Source organism: Natrix helvetica (genome assembly GCF_964273705.1).
Source record: "Natrix helvetica genome assembly, chromosome: Z".
Lineage (NCBI taxonomy): Eukaryota > Metazoa > Chordata > Lepidosauria > Squamata > Natricidae > Natrix > Natrix helvetica.
Window position 1 is genome coordinate 96,870,037 of NC_138554.1, and position 22,120 is coordinate 96,892,156.

The 22,120-nt window shown below is 41.6% G+C and overlaps 1 protein-coding gene across 1 annotated transcript in view; it reads left to right on the forward strand.

Annotated features, from left to right (window-relative positions):
• Positions 1-4,324: 4,324 nt before the first annotated feature.
• Positions 4,325-22,120, forward strand: part of RFTN1 (raftlin, lipid raft linker 1) — a 135,656-nt gene continuing 117,860 nt past the window's right edge. The window contains exon 1 of the mRNA XM_081970869.1: positions 4,325-4,691. The gene's annotated coding sequence lies outside the window, so the exon portion shown is untranslated. The remainder of the gene's footprint in view (positions 4,692-22,120) is intronic.

Below are 22,120 nucleotides of genomic sequence, written 5' to 3' on the forward strand. Positions count from 1 at the left end.
TAAACTCAGTATCTCACTTGACCCATACTTGAGTAAGTCAGTTTAAGGAGATGAAAGGAAACAAAGTTATTGCTTAAAATCCCTTTGTTTCTATGACTGGCCTTCCTTCCTTCCTCCCAACACCTTTTAATTTTTCTTCTATAATGTTTTAGAACTACTTCGTTATAGGTAGCATTGATTAGGGTAATGTTTGGTGGAGATTTTTTAAAATAAAAACTTGATACATATGTGTCTTGTAATATTCTTACGGTAAATATTTTTTACTATGGACACCAGTGAGTCCAAAGATACTATCTTCCCACTCAGCTCCCTGGGTCACAAACACTAACTTCTAAATCTCACTTCCAAAAATAACTAAATTGACCCATATAGGCCTACTAAGTTTTTTTTTGTAAATAGTACATAGCTATATGCCAGGTTATTGACTGGAAATTTCCTCATTGCAAAAAAAAAAAAAAAAAAAAGACAAGTAGACAATATTCCGAGGAGTTTCAACAAATGGAAGAAATAATCAAGTTTGTTTTTAGGTAAATGATATTTATAGTTGATCACTCCATAATGGCAGGAGTTTTGGGAATAAACAAATCTTCCCAATGTCATTCCATTTGTAAGAAAATAAAAGGTAAAGACTAGTTAAATATTGCTAACTGATCCTTGCATTAGAATTTTATATTTTAATCTTCCATTCCTCTTGCTATTTTCAATGAATAGCAGTCACAATAATTAATCAACTAATATACTATGTTTACCCGAAAATAAAATTAGGGTCTTATTTTCTTTTGACCCCTGAAATAAGTGCTTGGCTTTATTTTGGGGGCGGTCTTATTATTTTTGAGGTGCAGGAGGCGGCGAGAGTGGTCACCTTATGGCTGCTACTGTGTTGCAATATTTTGGGGGAGGGATTATTTGAGCGCATGCACTCAAATGCCTGATTGGACTTATTATCCGGGGAGGTCTTATTTTGGGGGAAATAGGAGATCTGCATCTGCTCAATCTTAAAAACATTTTTATTTAATTTATATCCCATCATTTTTATAAATAATTTAAGGTGGTGAACATATCTAATATTTCTATTTTTCCCACAACAATATCCCTGTGAGGTGAGTTGGGCTGAGGGAGTGACTGGTCAAGGTCACCCAGCTAGCTTTCATTGCTAAGGTCAGAGTTGAACTCAGTCTCCCTATTTCTAACTTCATGTCTTAATCCCTAGTCCATACTGGCTCTCTGATTTCTGATGTTTGCATTCTGTGTTAAATGCAAGATCATCTTAAATTCTTAAAACTAGTTCAATATTACATTTAGTTCATTATTGTGTACATTGGATTTTATATTTTGCATTCTAGGTATGTCTTCTACTGTGGATAGTGACACTTCTATTACAAGGAAATGATCCTAGCAATTATTGATTTGCTAAAGTTAAGATGCCAGAATAGTTAAGGCACATAATGTATTATTTAAAAATATAGCCCACATGAATTAATAATTAGAAAAACCTGGACAACTGTTGCTTCAAAAATTCAAATATAGAACATCATATTTATCCAGTATTATAAAATAAGCTTACTGTATATGGCATGCTTAGAGGAGATTCTATGCTCCATCATACAATACAACCAGGAAATATAAGATATAAGATGTGAGTTTTACAAAATGCAAATTTCCCCATCTCCATTTAAAAAAGAAATAAGTGTAAATATTTTCTTACACTATATAGCCTAGTAGGGAAGTGAATATTTATCTTAACTGAAAAACACTGGAACAAGACAGCAATAAAATCTAAAATGCAGATTGAAAACCTATTTTCTAAACATTGTTTTATTAAAGATTCCAGCTTGTTCTCTTAGACCAATGCTGTTGTGCAGTATAAATAACTGTTGATAGTAAAGATCAATGTATATTGATCCACTATCCATCCTTTTGTACATGTATATTTCAGATGATACATGGATTTATCAGATATTTAACTGATTTTAAATACTGTTTTAGAAATATTCTTCAGGCTTTTTAAAATCCAGAGATCTGGAAATTTTAAAGAAAAAGGTGTGAATCCTTACTAGTCCTGTGTCATTGGCAACTATTACCGGTAGTATAGTATCCATCAGATTAGATCTGAAATTGCTTCTGACTGGAGTTCTTATAGCAATATATTGGAAATGCTGCATTTTCACTCTTCTCCGTAGGCTTTAAAACTACTATCAAAACCTATACAATTATAGGGCCCTCCTATTGGGAGTACATGCTGCTTTTTCACATAGCCAACTAGACAAGTCAATGAGTAGGAAAAAAATGAGGTAAAAATGGTGTGAGAGAAAAACTGTAAATGTGAAAAGGGAAATTCAAGGGGAGAAAGAAGAAAAGACAAATCTGAATCAAAAGTCAGAAAGTAAAATGATTGGAAAATATAGGAATGTTTTCTAACTGAGGAGAAGAGCCTGTTTATGCTGTTCTTTATTTTTTGGCAGCTTTTAATTTCTACTTTTTGCTAGATGGCAGTATAATTTACATTATTGGTTATTTGCAAATGAGACTAATTATCCTCAATAAACCCCAGTATAACTTCTTTTCCCTTGTGAGGTGGCAGCAAGCAAAGTATCTCTGCCCTGTCTAGTTGATTTTTATGGCAATGATGACAAGGTTAGGAAGGCTAATTTACTGTAATTGTTGCATTGAGTGAGGGTACAGTTTAGTCTAAGCACAGTATATGTATTCAGAGCCTAACATCCTCTTAATATTGATCTTTCTATTTATACCTGAAATAGCATTAAATAATGTGAGGCTCCTAGTTATTTTACAGATAGACTTAAGTCTGCCTACTAAATACTTATTAAGATCTAAATATGTAATTTACTATTTGTGGTCTTCAAGTATAATTTTTCATTAGGCTACTAGAAAACAATATTAAAAGGAAATTAACATTTTTCCCTAATTGTTTTTTTTACAATAAGACGGACATACATACATACATGCATACATACATACATACATCATACATACAACAATGAAACAAACAGTATATCAAACATATATGCAGATAATATACTGTGTGGTATTTTGAGACACAATTGTAATAATAAATGACAAGAGATTGGTTTATTTGAATTTGTGAATGAATTAATATCTGAATGTTTGTTTTCCTGAATTCCACCCCAGAATTTCTTTATACTTAACACGACCAGAAGCTGAAATAAAGAAGGCACAAATTAAAACTTTTTTCAGGAAATTAATAAACTCTCACCATCACTGTTTCTTAACTCCTAATCATACTTGAATGCAAAGGATTATAGTGCACATTTACCAAGGCATAAAAATGACATAAAAATTAATCTAGAATGGCAATATTATACGTGGAAATGGTCATGGAATTGTAGCAATCACAGGCTGAATAGAAGTTGTGAATGCCATGCTGCTAAAAAAAGTACATAAAATTTTAGGTTGCATCATTGTCAACATTTTTACCAAATCATGGCAATTGGCTCTGAATTTATTAGGACTTACTTCCAGTACTTCCCAAAGACCTGAACACCACACACAGTTCAAGAAAGGGATTAAAATGTAAGCCTTATGAAAAAAGGTTCAGGAAACTAAAATGTTTAAATTTGTGGTGAGATGGGAGAAATGAATATCTGGAGACCTGTTATAGAAAAATTGTTCTCTTATAGTCCTATGGGATATATAGTCTTCCTAGTATAAGAAGGTAGACAATATTAGGAAAACCTCTGGACTCCTTTGCTAGATATAGTGAAACAATGGCTGTATTAAAGCATCTTTAGGGATGCTTTAATACAGATTATACAGAATAGAAGCTGGGTTTGAGTACCATAATGGTCCATTTAATATTTGATTCAATGGTGAGTAATTTTCAGCAAAAATTATGCTAAGCAACCAAGCTGTTTAGTCTTCAACATAACTTTTTTCTCTTATGACTCGTGCTTTCTAATCTTGCTTGCTTGAATTTCCTTCCGTGTGTGTGTGTGTGTAACCATGATTTGCTACTAGAGCAAATTAATTATGCTCTGTTTAAATTTAATATGAAAACAGATTTTGAACAGAGTTTCAAAGGTTAGTTAAGCCTGCCCAACTTGATACCCTCCCCATAATTGGATTATGGCTTCCATCACTGCGATCTGCAAGGATTAAAATTATTCAGGAGGCTATTAATCCGATGCAATTCCGCAAGACCTTCACAGTTGGACTGCGGAGACTCGCTCGGAGAGCCGGTTTTTTTAAAAAAAACTCGATAGTACCTCCGAGAAATTGGCGTTGAGGGCGGGAGTCATTAGGCATGGCTAAGGGAGTGTCCCGGCCTTTAAAAGCAGTCTTTCTTCGGGGCTGGAGGCGGTGACGGTTTTCCCCAGTGAGCAGCCTCTCCTGGCTCCTCCCCGCCTTTAGCCTAGTAGCGAGGAAGCGGCTTCTTTCGGAGAGAAGACGAAGCATCGCGGTTCTCGAGCTGCTTGGGTTGTTGCACCCACAGTTCTTCCGCGAGTTGAGGCACCTCCCAGTCCATTTAAGAGTTCTTCCTCCGGCAACCGGTGAAGCGCCAAGTCTGCTGCTCATTTTCGAGAGGGTGGCGTGGAGCAAACTTTCAGCATTGGCGTTGGCGGAGCTGTGGGCTGCTCGGCGGAGTCTCTTCTCTTAAAGAAAACGAAGCGGAGTGACAGCGTCGATTCAGAAAGCGGGAAAGCGAGCCTCAGGTGCGGAAAGATGGGGTGGTGGAACTGTGGAGGCAAGCAAAATAACCCCTGAAGTAGGGAACTGGGAGCAAGGATCCGCCAGGCGCTTTCGGAAAGGACGCTATTTCGTTTTCGAAATTTGTCTCGCCTTCTGCGCTCTCGGTCTTCTGGGGGTTGGCGTTCAGCTCCTCGTGAAACTTTACCGTTAGGCGGGAATGGAAAATGGGTATGCATCCACCCACCTAAGTGTCCATGCGTGCGGTACTCGTGCTTTGCATCAGGTTTTCCTCCATACAGGTGTGAACTCTTACTCCCCGCGCGCTCTCGCTTTTTTTAAAAAAAAATTTAAATCTGCGCAATAGGGGACCTGCGGTTAATGTTGGCTATTGACGAAGCTCGGAGTTATCACTGATCCGAGTATTCTATCTTTTCCTAGTTGAATCCGAAGCAGAACCATTTGGTAAACGGAGGGAAAAATGTGGAAGAGGAGAGCTCAAGCGGGCGTCTGTTAAATTCTTTGCAATTGAGGATAGAGGAAAAAGAAACAATGCGACAACGGACAACTAGCCTTTACTGCTGGTTTTATTTAAAAGAATTTAAAGGACGAAAGATGAGGATTGGTGCTTGTGTTTTACTAGTCTCTAGTATTGAATTACTCTTGAAAACCTATAAGGATAGCTTCTGAAGTTCCCATAATGGGAGATAGTAAAATAATTAACAGGAAAATTAAGGACTTTTATATCTAACGCTGGAAGTACCCCCCCCCCCCCAGCCTATAATGACTAAAAAAAAGTCTCTGCTGAAAAAATGGTTAGGGCAGAATGTCATACTTGCTATAGAAATGTATATTGGTAGTGCAAGGCAATTTCCTCCCCCTTAGCAGCCAGATGTATTGCTTCCTCAATGATAGATGCCATTGCTGAAAAGTGTTTTATTATTTGATATTACATCTGTAAAATCTTATGATTCTTAGGAACTCTGTAAATTTTCTGTTGATGCTTCTTCGGGCCTAATGCAAAGTATACAAGATATATCACAGTTAGTAATGTCTCTAGTAAGGAAAACTAAATGTTCAGGCTCCAAATAAACTTGTCAATTATGGCTTTTTGAAAACTAACTGGATAGCTTTCACAATGTTCTAGAAACAGCCATTGGCAGGTTTTTTTTAAATCTTATCTAAATTTTAGTCTACTATATATTGGGAAAAATTGCTATGTCGCCTTTCTCTAACTGGCTATCTTTCTAAGTATTGGGCCACATTTTCTATCACCTCAATGATATCAGCACAATAGTTGAACATGCCAGTGCTTTAACATAAGAATATATGAAAATGCTATTATGTCAAACCTATCATCTATCTAGTCTAGCACTGGACTTTCTCAGTATTAAAGCCAGTGTCTATAGCTGGCTTCTCTGCTAAAACAACCTATACTTTTTTCAGTAATTCATGATAAGACTGTTAGTGCAGAGACACAAATCACTTAAAACTAAAGGATGTTGTGGTTTTTACCATATTATGAATTCAGGTCACAATAGAATAGGTGGATTGAGGTGCAACAGTGCATATGCTATATTCAAAAAGCTAAATTGGCTTTGGGGAGAACTCTTTAAAGAACTTTCAGAATGCAGTAGGTGTGGGGTTGTAAATGTACTCATTTTACTTGATAGAGAAGGCTCTCATCATAAGCTAATAGCAATTGCCCCTTGAGCAAATAGCAATTGGACTTATCAGACTGGTTCTACTTACTTATCCTACTAATAATATATTTGGTAGTTAGAATGGCCTTAGAAGCAATCCTTGACTAAGTGATTTGAAAAGTTGGATTAAAGATTTAGGATCACAATGCCAGCAGAGCTTCCCAGTTTTTGCTTTCTTAATCTAATCCAGCAAATAGAAATTATAAATGGAGACATATTTAGCATAGGTGAGCAAAGAGGCAAAATCATACTTCTGAAAAAGTGCACGTTATGTGGATTTGTACATCAGTTTCTCTGCACGGATGTTTAACCTGTTTTAGATTTACAGGTATGAAGATGCTGTGGAATTCCTTGATTTCATTTGGAGATGCTGGTAAAATATTTGTAGGTATATTTTTACCAGTGTGATCCTGTTTGAATAAAGAAACTTCACTGCATTGGAACAATTTATTTAAAATTAGTATGGATTACTATAGTGTACTCTTTATGAGGTTGTACTTTAAACAAGATTAAAAACTTCAGTTGATGGAAGACATAGTCATAAGAATGCTGGTAAACAAGATTTTTGGGAATAGGGCATTTTTATTTTACAGTATATTTTTCTTTCCAATAGCAGTTCAAAACACTCTAAAGACAAAATTGTTTGGCTTGATTGTCTTTATTCCTTGATTCCCTGAGAACAAGTTTATCCAAGCCTATTGAACTATTGATAAGAGATCCTCGACGGGGGTTACCAAGCAAAATATATTTTCATGGTAGCTCCAAATCCAAGATGTTGCTAGGTCCATATTACGTTTTTAAGCATACATTGTTAATGGCATAAATTGGTCAGATTTTATGTCAACTATAAGAGGAAAATACCGTGTTTCCCCAAAAATAAAACCAGATCTTATTTTCCTTTTAGGCTTGAAAATAAGAACATGGGCTTATTTTTGGGGAGGTCTTTTTTTTTTTTTTTGAGGTGCAGGAGGTGGCAAGCATGGTCACCTCATGGTTGCTGGGCCCCTTAACCGTGGATCACCTGCTCCAGTGAGGGCCAGGAATTCTACTCTCTGGGTGCCCGGAGATGTTTCCAGCACACTCTTGCTAGCCCCAGCTCTGCCCACGATGCCAGGCAATCTTGCAGCCAAGGGCCTTTCTGTTCCGCAGCTCACCTTGTGGCTATGGAGCAGGTGGCAACCATGGTTTGTGCTCCACCAGGCCTGGAGCTCCGCTGTTGCTTAGGCTGCTGCTATGATGAAGCAGAAAGCCATTCAGCCCATTGGAATCAGCTCTCCGCCACTCTAACCTGCTGTTGCAGCTTGAGAAAAAGACAGGCAATTGTGAAAGATTGTGGGGAGGGAGGGAGAGAGAGAGAGGACAGAAAGGAATAACAAGAATTGCAGGCAATGCTGTTCACCTTCCTGCCTTTTGTGAACTTTTGGCTGCACTCCTCTTGGAGCAGGACCCTGCAAGGCTTTTTGTGGCATTGCATGTGTGAATGGCAGCACTGAGCTTGATCACACTAGTGCAGCTGGCGTCCTGCCACTTGCGGTTGCACTGATATGTCGAACCTCTCAGCGGTGTCACCGCTCACGCATGCAATGGCACAACAAGCCTTGCAGCATGAGGTTCGATATACCGGCGCAGCTGCGAGTGGCAGGACACCAGCTGCACCAGTGTGATGAAAGCTCGCCGCAGTGCTGCCGTTTATGCGTGCAGTGCCACAACACACAGGGTCCTGCTCCAAGAGGAGTAGTGCAGTGCAGCCAAAAGTTCACAAAAGGCAGGAAGGTGAACAGGCAAACAGTGTTGCCTGCAAAGACTCATTTCAGGTGGAGTTTGGAGGAGAGAAAGAAAGACTTCTGCTGTTTTTGCTGCTTTCCTTGTGTGCAGCCAAAAGTTTGCAAAAGGCAGGAAGGTGAAATGCCAAACTCAACCTGTACTCACACCTTGTGTATCAGCTGCCCATAAGCGGGGCTGAGGAGGACACCGGAGGAGCCCTGTGCAGATCCTGCCTGCTTCCATTTTGCCTTTGCCAGGGCAGCGGGCGCTGTCCTGAAGCCGCCTCGCTGCTTGGTTTGGAGCAGATAGTGCCCAGCAGGCCCAGATGCGATGGGCAGGCAGGTTGAGTGACTGTGTAGCTTCCTTGAGTTGAGAGCAACCCAGGGATTTGAGTGGCATTTACATGGTAAGGATGCCTGCAGGGTCCCTGGCTTCCGAGGCAAGCAAGGCCCAGAGGGGAAGCGCTGCGATGGAGCCCATTTCTCATGTTGGCCGTGCAGTGGTCACCCATGCAGAGAGTGGGCCTCAGGCCACTATTCTGAGCAGGTGCCGAGCTGGAGGTAGGGAAGGATCAGACCCTTTACCAGGTTGCCCTCCACAGTTTCTCATCTCGTGTGTGTGTGTGTGTGTGTGTGTGTGTGTGTGTGTGTGTGTGTGTGTGTGTGAGAGAGAGAGAGAGAGAGAGAGAGAGAGAGAGAGAGAGAGAGAGAGAGAGAGAGAGAGACCCTTTCAAACAACATTGCCTGCAATTCTTGTTACTCCCCTGGGTCATCTCTCTCTCTCTCTCTCTCTCTCTCTCTCTCTCTCTCTCTCTCTCTCTCTCTCTCTCTCTCTCTCTCCCTCCCTCCCTCCCTCCCTCCCTCCCTCCCTCCCTCCCTCCCTCTCATTCTCTCTCTCTCACACACACATTTGATTGTTTGAAAGGGATAGGCTGGGCTTTGCTTCTATCATAAGCATGTGCTTCCCACAATCTTTCACAATTACCTGTCCTTTTCTCAAGAAGCAGCAGCCAGGTAGAGGTGAGGGTGAGCTGATTCCAATGGGCCGAATGGCTTTCTACCTTATCATAGCAGCAGCCTAAGCAACACCTGAGCTCCCGGCCTAGTGGAGCGCAAACTGTGCTTGCCACCTGCTCCATAGCCACAAGGTGAGCTGCGGAACAGAAGAGAAGGGCCCTTGGTTGCAAGGTTGCCTGGTGCCATGGGCAGGGCTGGGGCTGGCAAAAGTGTTCTGGAAACATCTCCAGGCATCCGGAGAGACAGAACTCCTGGCTGTCGCTGGATCAGCTGATCTGTGGCCCACGGTTAAGGGGCCCAGCAGCCATAAGGTGACTGGGGAAAGGAAGGGCTGCTTCCTCTGCTGGCCATGCCCACCCCTTTATTGGGGCTAGGTCATATTTTTGGGGAAACATGGTATTTCCTGCAGGGACAGCTGTAATGTGCCAAAGGAATTTGAACCTATTCTACTACAGGATCAGCTGCATAATGGTTAGTCCTCAGCTTATGCTTCTCCTTTCAGTGACTTTTCAAAGTATAGCAGGGCTGAAAAACTGGACCCATGACCATTCCTCAAAGTTTCATCCATTACAGCACCTCCATGGTAATTTGACCATGATTTAGGCACTTGGATGTTTGCAATTACAACATTGCAGTGAGCTGCAGTCTCATGAACACCATTTGAAAGATTAAATGACAGCTTCCCACAAGCAAGGAAGGTTGCAAATTGCTCCAATAAGTCCCCCCCTCCCAGCTTGCCCTGTGCCCCATTGTCTTCCTGCACTCATGCAGCATCGCAATGCCCTCCTTTTCCAGCATCCTCTTACTCACTTTCACCTGTGTCTGGCCATCATTACCACCGCCACATGGCGCTCCCACACTTCATAGCTGAGGCTCCCACTGCTTCCTGCTTAATAATCTGCACATCTTGGGGTTATGATAGCAATGGACTGGTGGGATTGTTATAATCAAGCAATGCAGTTATGTAACATTGCCATTTACAATTGTATCCCTTAGTATTCCTGTATTGGAACAGATAGCAACAAGAACAAGAACTTACTAAAGTTTTTGTTAGAATTTTAGTATTAAGGTGGGATATATGAAGCATTCTGAAATGTTGAATATCTACATAGTTTATGTGGCTTAATTAAGGCTTGATAACAGAATGTTTATACAATAGGTGAATTGGCCTTTGAAATGCCTCAAGATCCTGGCCAAAATTTCATAGACATTTTGATAATATTCTTTAGCACTATTCCTTATATCTCTCCACCCCCACCTCCCAACTTCATTTTCTTGGATTGATAAAACTAATTGCCAATGTTGTGACTTACTGTATATATGCGGTCTATTTCCAAGTTCAACAGAAAGATTTACTTTTTCTTCACAAAATCTTAAGACTTCAAGCCTTGTCAGAACATATATAAATTTGCTTGGTTTTAATTTTATATATTATATATCAGTGGGTTACTTGTATATAGTTGTACAATATGTTATCATAGCATATTGTACAACTATATGCTTTTAAAAGCAACAATAAAGCATCCACACATAGAGCATTTCCTCACTAGTGATTTATAGTATCTTGTAGTGTCACCCAGGTATTGTTGCAATTTAAAGCATGTCCTCATTATACTGTTCTAGCAGTACAATGAAGGTTGGATGACTCTTGAAGACATTAAAAACCAGTAGTGAAAAAATGACCATGTGTCACATCCTTCTCCCCAAATACAATTTTTTTGCTTGAGGTTTCTGACAAAAAACAGCTTTAAAAAGAGCAGAATGTGAATGATGCCTTAACCATGGATCAAGTACTCTACTCCCACTTCCTATATAGTACAAATGATTCCCCACCCCCCCTATGTTTAATAGTCATGCAAGGCAAGATTTCAGTATCAGCAATATTGAATAGGGAGAAAGAAACTTTTCTTCCCAATTATGATTGCCCTGAAAATTTCCTGCCTATTTGTTAATTTAGAAAAAAAAATCAGTGGTATGCCTTCAGTTTGGTATTACTCCTAGGAAAACTATTTAGGGGTGCAGAAAGGGATAATCCTTGCTTCTGCAATGGAAATCCCCTGAAAATCCCTGCCACATGACTGTTAAGAGAAAAAAAAAACCCTTCTGTACTCTTGAGACTTGCTGTACATGATCTTAACTCATGATTTCTCCAGAAAATCATTCCCCTTGGTAGATAACTGTTTTCCTTTAGAGGAAAACTTTGGTGCTAATGGACATTATTTTTGTGTCAATTCCAGTTGATCTATCCTAGCACTGAATTGCACAAGAGAATTTAATCCTGTTATGATTCTGATAAGGATTCCTAAGAGGAGAAAGGATCCTAAGATTTTATAAGTAACTGACTGATCTTCCTTTCTCTGTGTACGTTGTAGACTGACTTAATCAGGATTGGGCTGTTTTGAGAAATCTTCAAGTAGAACTGAAGCAGGGTTTAGTATAGGCTTGTATGGAGTAAAACTATCAACTGTTATCACTGAACTGAAGTGATGAAAGAGAGCAAAAATGCAGATAAAGAACAAACAAACAAAAGGTATTCTTGCCAGACCCTCATCAGATTCAGTAGTACAAAATAAAATGCATACAAACATCTTTCCCTCACTCCCAAATAACCAATAGAGATTGAATGTATAGAGCTGCAGCTGGGAATAAAAAATAATTCAAATTGGGTCTAAGATTTTTGAGATGTGTGTGACTGACAACTTGAAATCGCGAATTGGAGCATTATAGAGTTAGGAAAGTGTACCCTGCTTCATTTTGTTCGAAATCCCACTTGGATTTTTGTTTGTTTGCAAATTCTTCAGTATATTGTTATATTTTCTGTGGCTTGATTGAGAGATAACTGCAAGTCTAATACATAATTAAAACAACTAGATGATCAGTTATGACAAGTTCCATAGATATGATGTCAGTATAGTAGAATTCTTTTTCCTCTCTCAAATCTCTTTCTATCTTATGACTCTAATCTATATCTGAATTGCATTTGTACATTTTTTTTGCTCTGTTAAGAGATAATATATCTGTGGAGCAGCAGTGATGATCTCTGTAAATGTGGAATCTGATGAAATGTGCGAAAAATAGTTATTTTAGCTACACATGAACTTACTACAAAATGGGAATTGTAGTGTTTTCCCCCCACAACAGTGATGAGATATCTTTCATAAGCAGGAGGTGTCCTATTAATGATGTTCTCAGCATGCTGCCAACATCTGAAAAATGGAATTTGGATGGACTCCCCTTTGAGTTCATGTGTGATATTGTTAGATTGGTTAGAGAGTTGCTGTTAAGCAACATAAAACAACATTTCCGTAGTAGGAAACAGCCTGATAACTGTTAGCACTTAATCAAATTGATATAAATCTTTCTGCAAACAATCATGCCAGCTGAGTGGACCTGATGATTGATTCTTTTAAAAAACAAAAAGGGTCAATGAATTTGTTTCAATTGAGATTTACTTATACTATAATTTGAAATCTTTATTTAATTGAAGCAAAAAGTCAATCTATTAGATAGGTACTATTTTCATAAACAATCACTTCAGTTAGAGACTTTTATTTGTATCTCAGATGTAAAAGTTTTACAACACAATTGATAGACTGATCGACTTCTTGTTATTTTTGTTATTTTGTAGTCCTTATTTCTAGCATGGAATACAATTTTGAATGCATGTGAAATTATTTTGTTTATTATTGTCTATCTTTCCTTTAGTCTGTTATGTTCACAATTATCTTTTGCATATAACTTCCAGTTCTAGTTATATGATCATGAATGTCAGTATTTTATTAGAGTATCCAGATAGTGGGATTATAGCTCTGCTTTTATAAGTAGAGAATGAAAAATAATCTTATCTGTGAGTGAACACCACCCTTGGAAACTTGCACTAAACTGTTAACTTTGTTGGACAATTTATAGAAAGAATTATGGGAAACTGAAATTATTACATAGAAAAGGAAGAAATAACTTAAAGATAAACATGCATATGGGTCATCCTTGTTTAATGACAATAGGTGAACTTGCAACTTGGTCACTAAATGACATAATAACTAATTGGAAAATCGGGTTACTGCAACTGTGCTTACAACTTCAGATTTCCTTTGCAGTGTCAGAATACTTGCATCCAAATAGCTGGGTGAGCCAAATTAACAGGGAGAACTTCCATAAATTGACTCATAAGGAAGCCGGATAAAGTGGCAAATCTTATAGTCCTTTTTTCCTACTTCCATGCAATTTGGAATGCTTACCTTCATGCTGGAATATACTGTACAGCAAGAAAGGAATGAGTGTTTGCATTTACATTCATTGGAAAACAAGACAGTAAGCAGACACAAATGGGAAATACATATCAAAAGGAATGTACTGATGCTAGCTATTTACCTAGTGTGGTCCTGATTTCAAGTTTGTTTGTTTGTTTATTTATTTTTATTTATGAACAAGTACAAGGAAACAAGTGTGAAAATACATGAAAAATGGCACAAATAGATTGATATAAATAAGCAAAACATAGCCATAAATACATTAAAAGAGTACATATAAATGGGACAGTAGGACAAGGACGGTAGGCACGCTGGTGCGCTTTTGCACACCCCCTTAGGAATGTCTTAAGAAATGCGTAAGGTCCACAGTACACAGCTTACGGTAAAAGATATTGGGGTGGGTGGGTAGAGAAAATAACAACAGGATCAGGTAGGGTGTTCCACACATTTACTACTATATTGCTGAAATCGTTTTTCTTGCAATCAAAATTAGAACGGATTACATTTAGTTTGTATCTATTGATATCCCTTGTGTTTTTGCAGTTGAAGTAATAGTAGTCATTAACGGGTAGGACGTTATAGCAGATTATCTTGTGCACTAAGCTCAGGTCAGAACGTAGATGGCGTAGTTCAAGGTTATCCAGGCCTAAATGTTCAAGTCTGGTGGTATACGGAATTACGATATGATATGATACAACAATACAATACAACACAACACAACAGCAGAGTTGGAAGGAACCTTGGAGGTCTTCTAGTCCAACCCAACATTTCAGACAAATGGCTATCCAACATCTTCTTAAAGACTTCCAGCATTCACAACTTCTGGAGGCAAGCTGTTCCACTAATTAATTGTTCTGTCAGGAAATTTCTCCTCAGTTCTAAATTGCTTGTCTCCTTGACAACCCATTGCTTCTTATTCTACACTCAGGTGCCCTGGAGAATAGCTGGACTCCCTCTTCTTTGTGGCAACCCCTGAGATATTGGAACACCGCTATCATATCTCCCATAGTCCTTCTTTTCATTAAACTAGACATTCCCAGTTCCTGCAACCATTCTTCATATGTTTTAGCTTCCAGTCCCCTAATCATCTTAGTTACTCTTTTCTGCACTCTTTTCTAGATTTTCAACATTTTTTTTACATCATGGCGACCAAAACTGAATGCAGTATTCCAAGTGTGGCCCTTACCAAGGCATTATAAAACAATATTAACACTTCACGTGATCTTGATTCTATCTGTCAAGCCGGCCTCCCTCAGCAACCAAGAAAGAAACCACTTAACTCCATTTTGCAGAATTAAGAGTACTTTTACTGCTAAGATAGCAGCTAAGCAAAGCAAGGTCTGAGGCAAAACGCATGAAATCATACATATCAATAAACCCCCTCCCCCCAGTAACCCCCATGCCATTGTCCAATCTGCAAATCCCTCAGGTGTCATCTTCAAGGAGCATCATCAGGTTGGTATGCAGGACGGTTGGCCTTGACCAACACCTAACACCAGTCTTCAGCATGTGCAGTAGATGGTGAGAACCTCTGGCAGTTCCCCGGTGCTCCAGGATCTCTGAAAGATATAGTTCAGTGGTTTTGAGATCTCTTCTGCCAGTTCCTTCAGAACCCTGGGGTGTAATCCGTCCGGTCCTGGTGATTTAAACTCGTCTAGGGTAGACAGGTGCTCATTTACCATTTTCTTCCCTATTTCAATTTGTCTTCCTAATCTGATTTTTGTGGGGCTGTTTTTGAAAGGTTGGACTGTTTTATCCCTTTGTGTAAAGACAAATGCAAAAAACGAGTTAAATAGTTCTGCTTTCTCCCTGTTGCTTTTCACCTTCTTGCCATTTTCTCCCAGCAATGGACCAATTGTTTCCTTAACTTTTTTCTTGTTTTTAACAAGTTGGAATAAGCTTTTTTTGTTATTTTTTAACTTTTGTGGCAAGCCTTTCTTCATTGTGAGCCTTAGCTTTCCTTACTTAACCTTTACAGGCTTGGGCTATTTGCTAATATTCTGCCTTAGTTATGTCCCCCTCTTTCCACTTTTTCTACTTATCTTTTTTGTCTTTCAATTTGCCAGAGAGTTCTTTATGCAGCCATGCTGGTTTCTTTTGGGAGCTGTTATTTTTCTTCTTCATTGGTATTGTGCTAGACTGGGCTTTTGTAATCTCATTTTTCAAAATTTCCCAAGCTTCTTGAGTTGTTTTCCCCTTGAGGATTCTCATCCATGGAATTCTTCCTAAGCTCTCTCTAAGTTTATTGAAATTAGTTCTTAAAGTCCAAGAGTCTGGTTTGACTTTGTTCTACTACCTGTGTTTGCATAATGTTGAATTCCAATATTGCATGGAATATTGGAATTTTATTACAAGCAAAGAAGTTGAGTACTCTTCTTGTAAAATACCTCTGGACCCTCACTAATGTTTTAATGTCCGAAATGCAGTGTGGGTTACAGGCAGGAGAGCAGTATTCAAGTATAGGTCTGGCAAAGGTTTTGTATGCCCTAGTTAGCAGCATAGCATTATCAGAAAGAAAACTACGTAAAATAAGGTTGGCAACTCTGAATGCCTTTTTGGCAATGTTGTTACAGTGAGCTCTAGTTCTTAGATCTTTCGAAATGAGTACTCCTAAGTCTTTGACAGAGTGCGGCTCATCTTTTTTATCATTCAGCAAACATTAAGAAGTATTTCTATTAATTTCAAATCTTGATATTATATTTTTCTTCAATATTTGTACCATATACAAGAATATATACTTTCTATTAATAGTTACTCTACGCAGTCTGGTATAGATTTTCAGTTCATATTTATTCAAATGACTCAGCATTTTTATGATTTAAGTGTTTCAAAATTATTGTATTCAAAGGATAATTGGATCACTTAAATAATTTGATCACTTAAATATAGAGAAAAAAGTTTTTCTTCTATCTATCATCTTATACTATAGTATGCATTATTAATACTTCTTATAAATTGTGGGACTTTTCTGCTCATCATGTTTCATGTAATCTTGTTTTCAGTTCATTTTTCATTTCATACACAGTTTGAGTCTGATTACTAATTTAATTATCCAGAAATAGTTTAGGGTGACCTTTGAGCTTTTTCTCATTTTGTCTTTTGAAAAATAAAAATTGACTAAAAGTATTTTTAGTCCTCTTTGAGCTCTTTTCAGATGCACTCAAAATTACTTTAAGGAGCAGGAGATATTTATTTAAAATATAATCAGTTACTTAAGTAAATGCATTTTCCCCCTCCCCCTTCTTGTATCGTATATTTTGCTATTCTCTGCCTGTGTGGGATTTTTAAATAACTACCACTGTAGTCAGACTTCTTCTAAGGTAGTTTGAAAGGACAATGCTGGAAAGGGAAAGTCTAATTCCCAGATTGATGTATTTTCTTTAAAAAATTGTTCCTCAGGTTGTGTAAGAAAAAAATACATCATAAGAAAACTATATAGTGGACTTCCAATGAAATCTGGGAATCATAGCTTTACAAATAATTAAAATGACAGTTGGTCCTTACCTGAACTTTTCTTTTAGGAGTTGTTGCAGGATCATCCAGTGCTGGTATTACGTCCAATTGGCCTCGAGACTGGATTGAAGCTGAAGCCACGCCTCTGTGCTCCTCCTTCTGACTCCAATTTTAATGAAGTAAGCCTCCCGAGACCCTGAAAACAAGTCACAAAGGAGATCCCTCCACACACATCTATAAGCTAACTAACCTAGGGGGGGGGGGGCTGTACAATCCTGCAACAACTCCTAAAATAACAGTTCAGGTAAGGACCAACTGTCATTTTCCGGAGTGAGTTCCAGCATGGTCCAGTGCTGGGACATACCCAAGCTAACTCCCCTAGGGTGGGACCTTACCGATCTGCCAGGACCTGCTGTAAGACCCTGTGTCCAAAAACCACATTGGCAGATGCAGAAGCATTCAATCTATAATGCCAAACGAATGGTGACGGGGATGCCCAAGTTGCTGCCCTACAGATCTCACCTATAGGTGCCTGAGTCGACCAGGCCGCCGAAGTGGCTGTGCTCCTAGTAGAATTAGCCGTGATGCCCTCCGGCATCTCTGCATCTCTGATTCATAATTGAGAACTATGGCCGACCGTATCCAACAGCTAATGTTGGAAGGAGAAACCCTCTTCCCCAACGACAAAAGTTGAAAAGAGACAAACAAGGCCTCTGACCTCCTAAATTCTGCTGTCCGCTTTAGGTATATCCTCAAAGCGCGCTGTACATCTAAATGGTGCCACCTGACCTCCCTTTCTCTAACTGGATCTGGATAGAAATCTGGAAGGATTACCTCCTGTGACCGGTGGAAGACTGAATTTACCTTGGGCAAGAAAACCGGAACTAGGTGAAGCACCACCTTGTTGCCATGAAAAACACATAAATCCTCCCTGGAGGACAGGGCCCTCAATTCGGACATATGCCTAGCTGAGGTGACTGCCATCAGAAACACCACCTTAAACGTGAGCAGCTTACAACTGATGGATCTCAAGGGCTCAAAGGGCTATGCCATGAGGACCTGCAGAACTGTGGAAAGACTCCATGTGGGAAACCTATAAATGATGGAGGGATGCAAATTTGTTGCCCCCTTGAGGAATCTCCTAACTACTGGCACCTGGGTCAGCGGAACTGACCCCCTTGCCTTAGATAATCATGGCGAGAGCTATTAGCTGTCTCTTTACTGTACCAAGGGAAAGACCTTGTCCCACCCATCCTGGATGAAATCCAGGATTGCGGTACTGTGGCCCTAGTGGGATCCACCTGGACAGCTTGGCCCCAAGATACGAAAGTGGCCCAGGTCGATTTGCAGATTCTGGTGGTATACCGTCTGCATGACATCTCAATAGTTTCAATCACCCTGCAGGACAAATAGGCTTCTCTCAGGTGCTCCCGTTCAATCTCCACATGACTAGTTGAAGCCAATGTGTTTCCAGATGTTGCAGCCTCCCCTGATGTAACTCTATGTCTCCCTTCGGGATTCCCCATGGCCTCCTCACTGAGAGGTCCATGAGATCTGCGAACCAAGCCCTCCTGGGCCAGTGCGGAGCCACCAGGATGACCTTTGCCCGTTCCCTGACTACCTTCTGAATAACCCCAGGAATGAGGGGGAGGGGAGGAAAAGCATACAGAAGCTTGGCCAGCCATCCTGCACGAAGGGCGTTTACCCCCTCCATTCCCCGAGCTGGGAACTGGGTGAAGAACCGAGGAACCTGCGTGTTGGATGGAGTGGCAAAGAGGTCCACCACCTGTCTTCCGAACCTCTGGCAGACCTGCAGGAACAGCTCCCTGGACAGAATCCACTCTCTGTTGTTGACCGTCTCCCGATTCAGCCAGTTGGCTTGATGGTTGTTGACGCCGGTAATGTGCTCCGAATGGATGAACCATAGATGTAACTCCGCCCAGTGGCCCAGTGACATTGCTTTGGTGTGCAGAGCTTGGAGCATGTGCCGCCCTGCTGATTTATGTAGGCCTTTGCTGCAACATTATCGGTTAAGACCAGGACATGGCACCCCTCGACTCAGCTCTGAAAATGTCGCAGAGCTAGATGGATCGCCCAGAGTTCCAGCCAATTGATATTGTGGCGGAGGTCGCTCCAAGATCAACGACTTTAAGCTAGCTGAGAATCCATGGTCACCCCCCAACCGAACAGACTGGCATCCATCATCAGGATGAGTCGCTCCTGCTCCCTGAACTCGCAGCTCTTGAGCAAGGCTGCAGACATCCACCACCGCAGCGACACCATTACCTGTGGGGTGGCTGGCACCTTGGCTGTCGAGTTGCTGGAGTTGGACCTTTGGTAAGGCAGGAGGCGCCACTGGAGAGCCTTGGCGTGTAGTCTCACCCACGGCACCACCTCAATGCAGGAGATGAATTTTCCCAGCAAGGTAGAAAGAAGGGCTAAGGGAACACAACGATCCCTACGAATCTGCTTAACTAACTTTAACAAACTGGATCTACAATCCGGAGAAAGGAAAACTTTGCCCAAACGGGAATCTATAACTGCCCCTAAGTGGAGAATCCTGGTAGACGCAGTCAGGATATTCTTTTCGAAATTAATGAGAACCCTAAGGCTTGGAGCGTAGATATGACCTGCTGCAAGTCCCTTCCAGTTTGTAGAGGTGACGCCCCCTGGATAAGGATGTCATTCAGGTAGCATTGGAGTCTAATTGGGATCACCTGCAGATAAGCCGTGACCGCTGCCAAGACCTTGGTGAAGGATCTGGGTGCGGAAGCCAACCCGAATGGCATGGCCCTATATTGATAACGTGCCCCCAGATAGGAAAATCTAGGGAACTGCCTATGCTTCAGAAGGATGGGAATATGCAAGTACATCTCTGTGAGGGCAATGGATGCCATATAGTCATCTTCACGTATACCTGCCAAAATTGACTTAAGGGAGGCCATCCTGAACCGACAATAGACCAGGAACTGGTTTAATAGCTTAAAGTCCAGAATGGCTCTCCATCCCCCCCAAAGATTTCGGCATGAGAAACAAGTTTGAATAGAACCCCCAGCCCACGTGGTCCGGGGAAACCAGCTCAATTGCCGCAATGTCAAGCAGGTGTTGGATAGCTTGACACATCAGCTTGTCGATATTTTTTGCCAGGGGAAATATGTGAAACTGTTTTGGAGGGATGGAGATGAATTCCAGATGGAGACCCTGTGTGACCATACCCAGGACCCAGACATCCGATGAAATATCCTCCCAAGCATCTAGGAACAGAGCCAGCCAACCGGTGATGGGTGGGGTCGAAGATGACCTACTTGCCCTGGCGGTAAGGGTGACCACTCCCTCCTTAAAAGGGGTGTTTCTTCTGGGGCTGATAGCCTGGCCTATCCCTGGAATATGGTCGCTCTCGTTGCCTATCCGACCTGGTGGAGGGGTACCTGCTCTGATGAGTGTCCTGCTCCTGCAGGTGATATGATGGCTTGCAGTAATAGGGTGTGGCCTTCTGGTCTGCCTTTTTTGTTGAGGTGGGCAGGACTTTCTTTTTGTTCTTATCCTCAACCAGGATGGGATTGAGTGAAGCTCCAAACAAGGAATCACCCGTATACAGAGCTGACGCCAACTGCCACTTTGAGTTGCCAGCCGCAGAGCCAGAGAAGACAGTGAGATGTGATGGATGAAGCCAAGGCCCTGGAAGCGAACTTCATGGCATGCAAGGTCGCGTCCGCCGAAAACTGAGACACCGCTACCAACTTGTTCAGATACTGGTGCAGGCGGTCCTCCGGTGGAATACGCTCCTGGATGTGCTCCATCGAAAGAATAGCTGTGCAGTTGAAGAACGATGCCGGGGCCGCCTTCTTGATGGTCCAAGCTGCTGACTGGAAGGTTCGTCTGAGAGTCATCTCCGCCTTCTTGTTGTCGCCCTTCAAATTATCAGCCACATCCCTGGCCACTAGAGAAGTAGGGGACGCTATGGCCACCACTGGGGGATCCTTGGTGGGATCTGCAGAGCCTGGGAGAAATCTGGCTCAATATTATAGAACCTCCTGTCATTACCGCCAGGAGTAGGGAAAACCCCTGGGTTCTCCCACTGCTTCTTCACTACCTCCAAGAACAATTGGGGGGCAGGAATCTCCTCCTTAGCAGTCTGTGGTTCAGAAAAAACTGGCCCCTCAGGCTTCTTTGCTTGGGCCCCTTCCTTTGCTCCCTCTCCCGCCCAGCTGTGCTATAGCACGCGCCTTGCACATGAGGGATTGGAGTAAATTTGGAGGGAATAAACCTGTAAAGGCAGGAGAATCTGGGACTGGGGCCTTTATCCTCTGAAAGGTTTGACCCCTCACTGACAATGGAGGGAGACATAGGCCGGACCAATGATTGAGAAGGAGTTCGCCCTTGAGCAGAACTGGCCCTGGGATTTTTAGCCCCGCCCTGGGGGGAAGCCCGAGAAGCCTGTTGCTGCAAGCCTGCAACAATGCCATTGGAGATGACCCTCTCTATCAGGTTCTAGAGACCCAAAGGAAGGTCATCTACATCTAAGGTATCCCAGCTAGGCCTAACTTGTTCCAAGCTGGCTTGAGGGGCCAAAATGGGTCTAGTCACAGTATCCACCCCAGACTGTGCATGCTGGGACCACCATGGTCCGAATACTGGTGCTCCATGGAGAGGGGTTGGGAAGGGGAAGCCTCCAAAAAATGAGGCTGGATAATCCAGAAGGAAGGGCCTCTAGATGCTCCCCCCAAAGGTGATTTTGATCTGGAGGGGGAAGAACTCAATCTGCCCTGCTGGGACCACAGCCTCTCGGCCCTGGAAAATGTTTTTGTCAAGACTTTGTGCCTTCTCTTCATCCCTCTCGGTAACATGCAAAGGATGAGTGGCCGCTGATGCCCCCTACCTCCTGAGAGGCGATAGGCTGCTGCCACAAAGATGTTCCCTCTCCAGGGGACAATGGAGGAGAAGGAGATCTCCCTGCTCCATCCGCCATCTTGGCCACGTGATGTGCTGATATACTCAGGCCCTCCTCTTGCTTTCTCCTGAAGCGATCTGCCCTAACCTCCACTTGCAGCAATGACTGCATGCTTCACAAGTCTCCTGCGAGCCACCCCAATGCGAACGCCACGATCGGCGCACTTAGGGGCCCCAGGGAGGCAAGCCGAGACTTCAGAGGCTTCCCATAGCTTGCCGCCGCTGCAGCTCGCTCGAAAACCTCTCACCACTCGTCACATTCCCGCTCAACGATCCGATGCTGCAGGAAACGTTGAAAAGCTATAGGGTTGAAAAACCA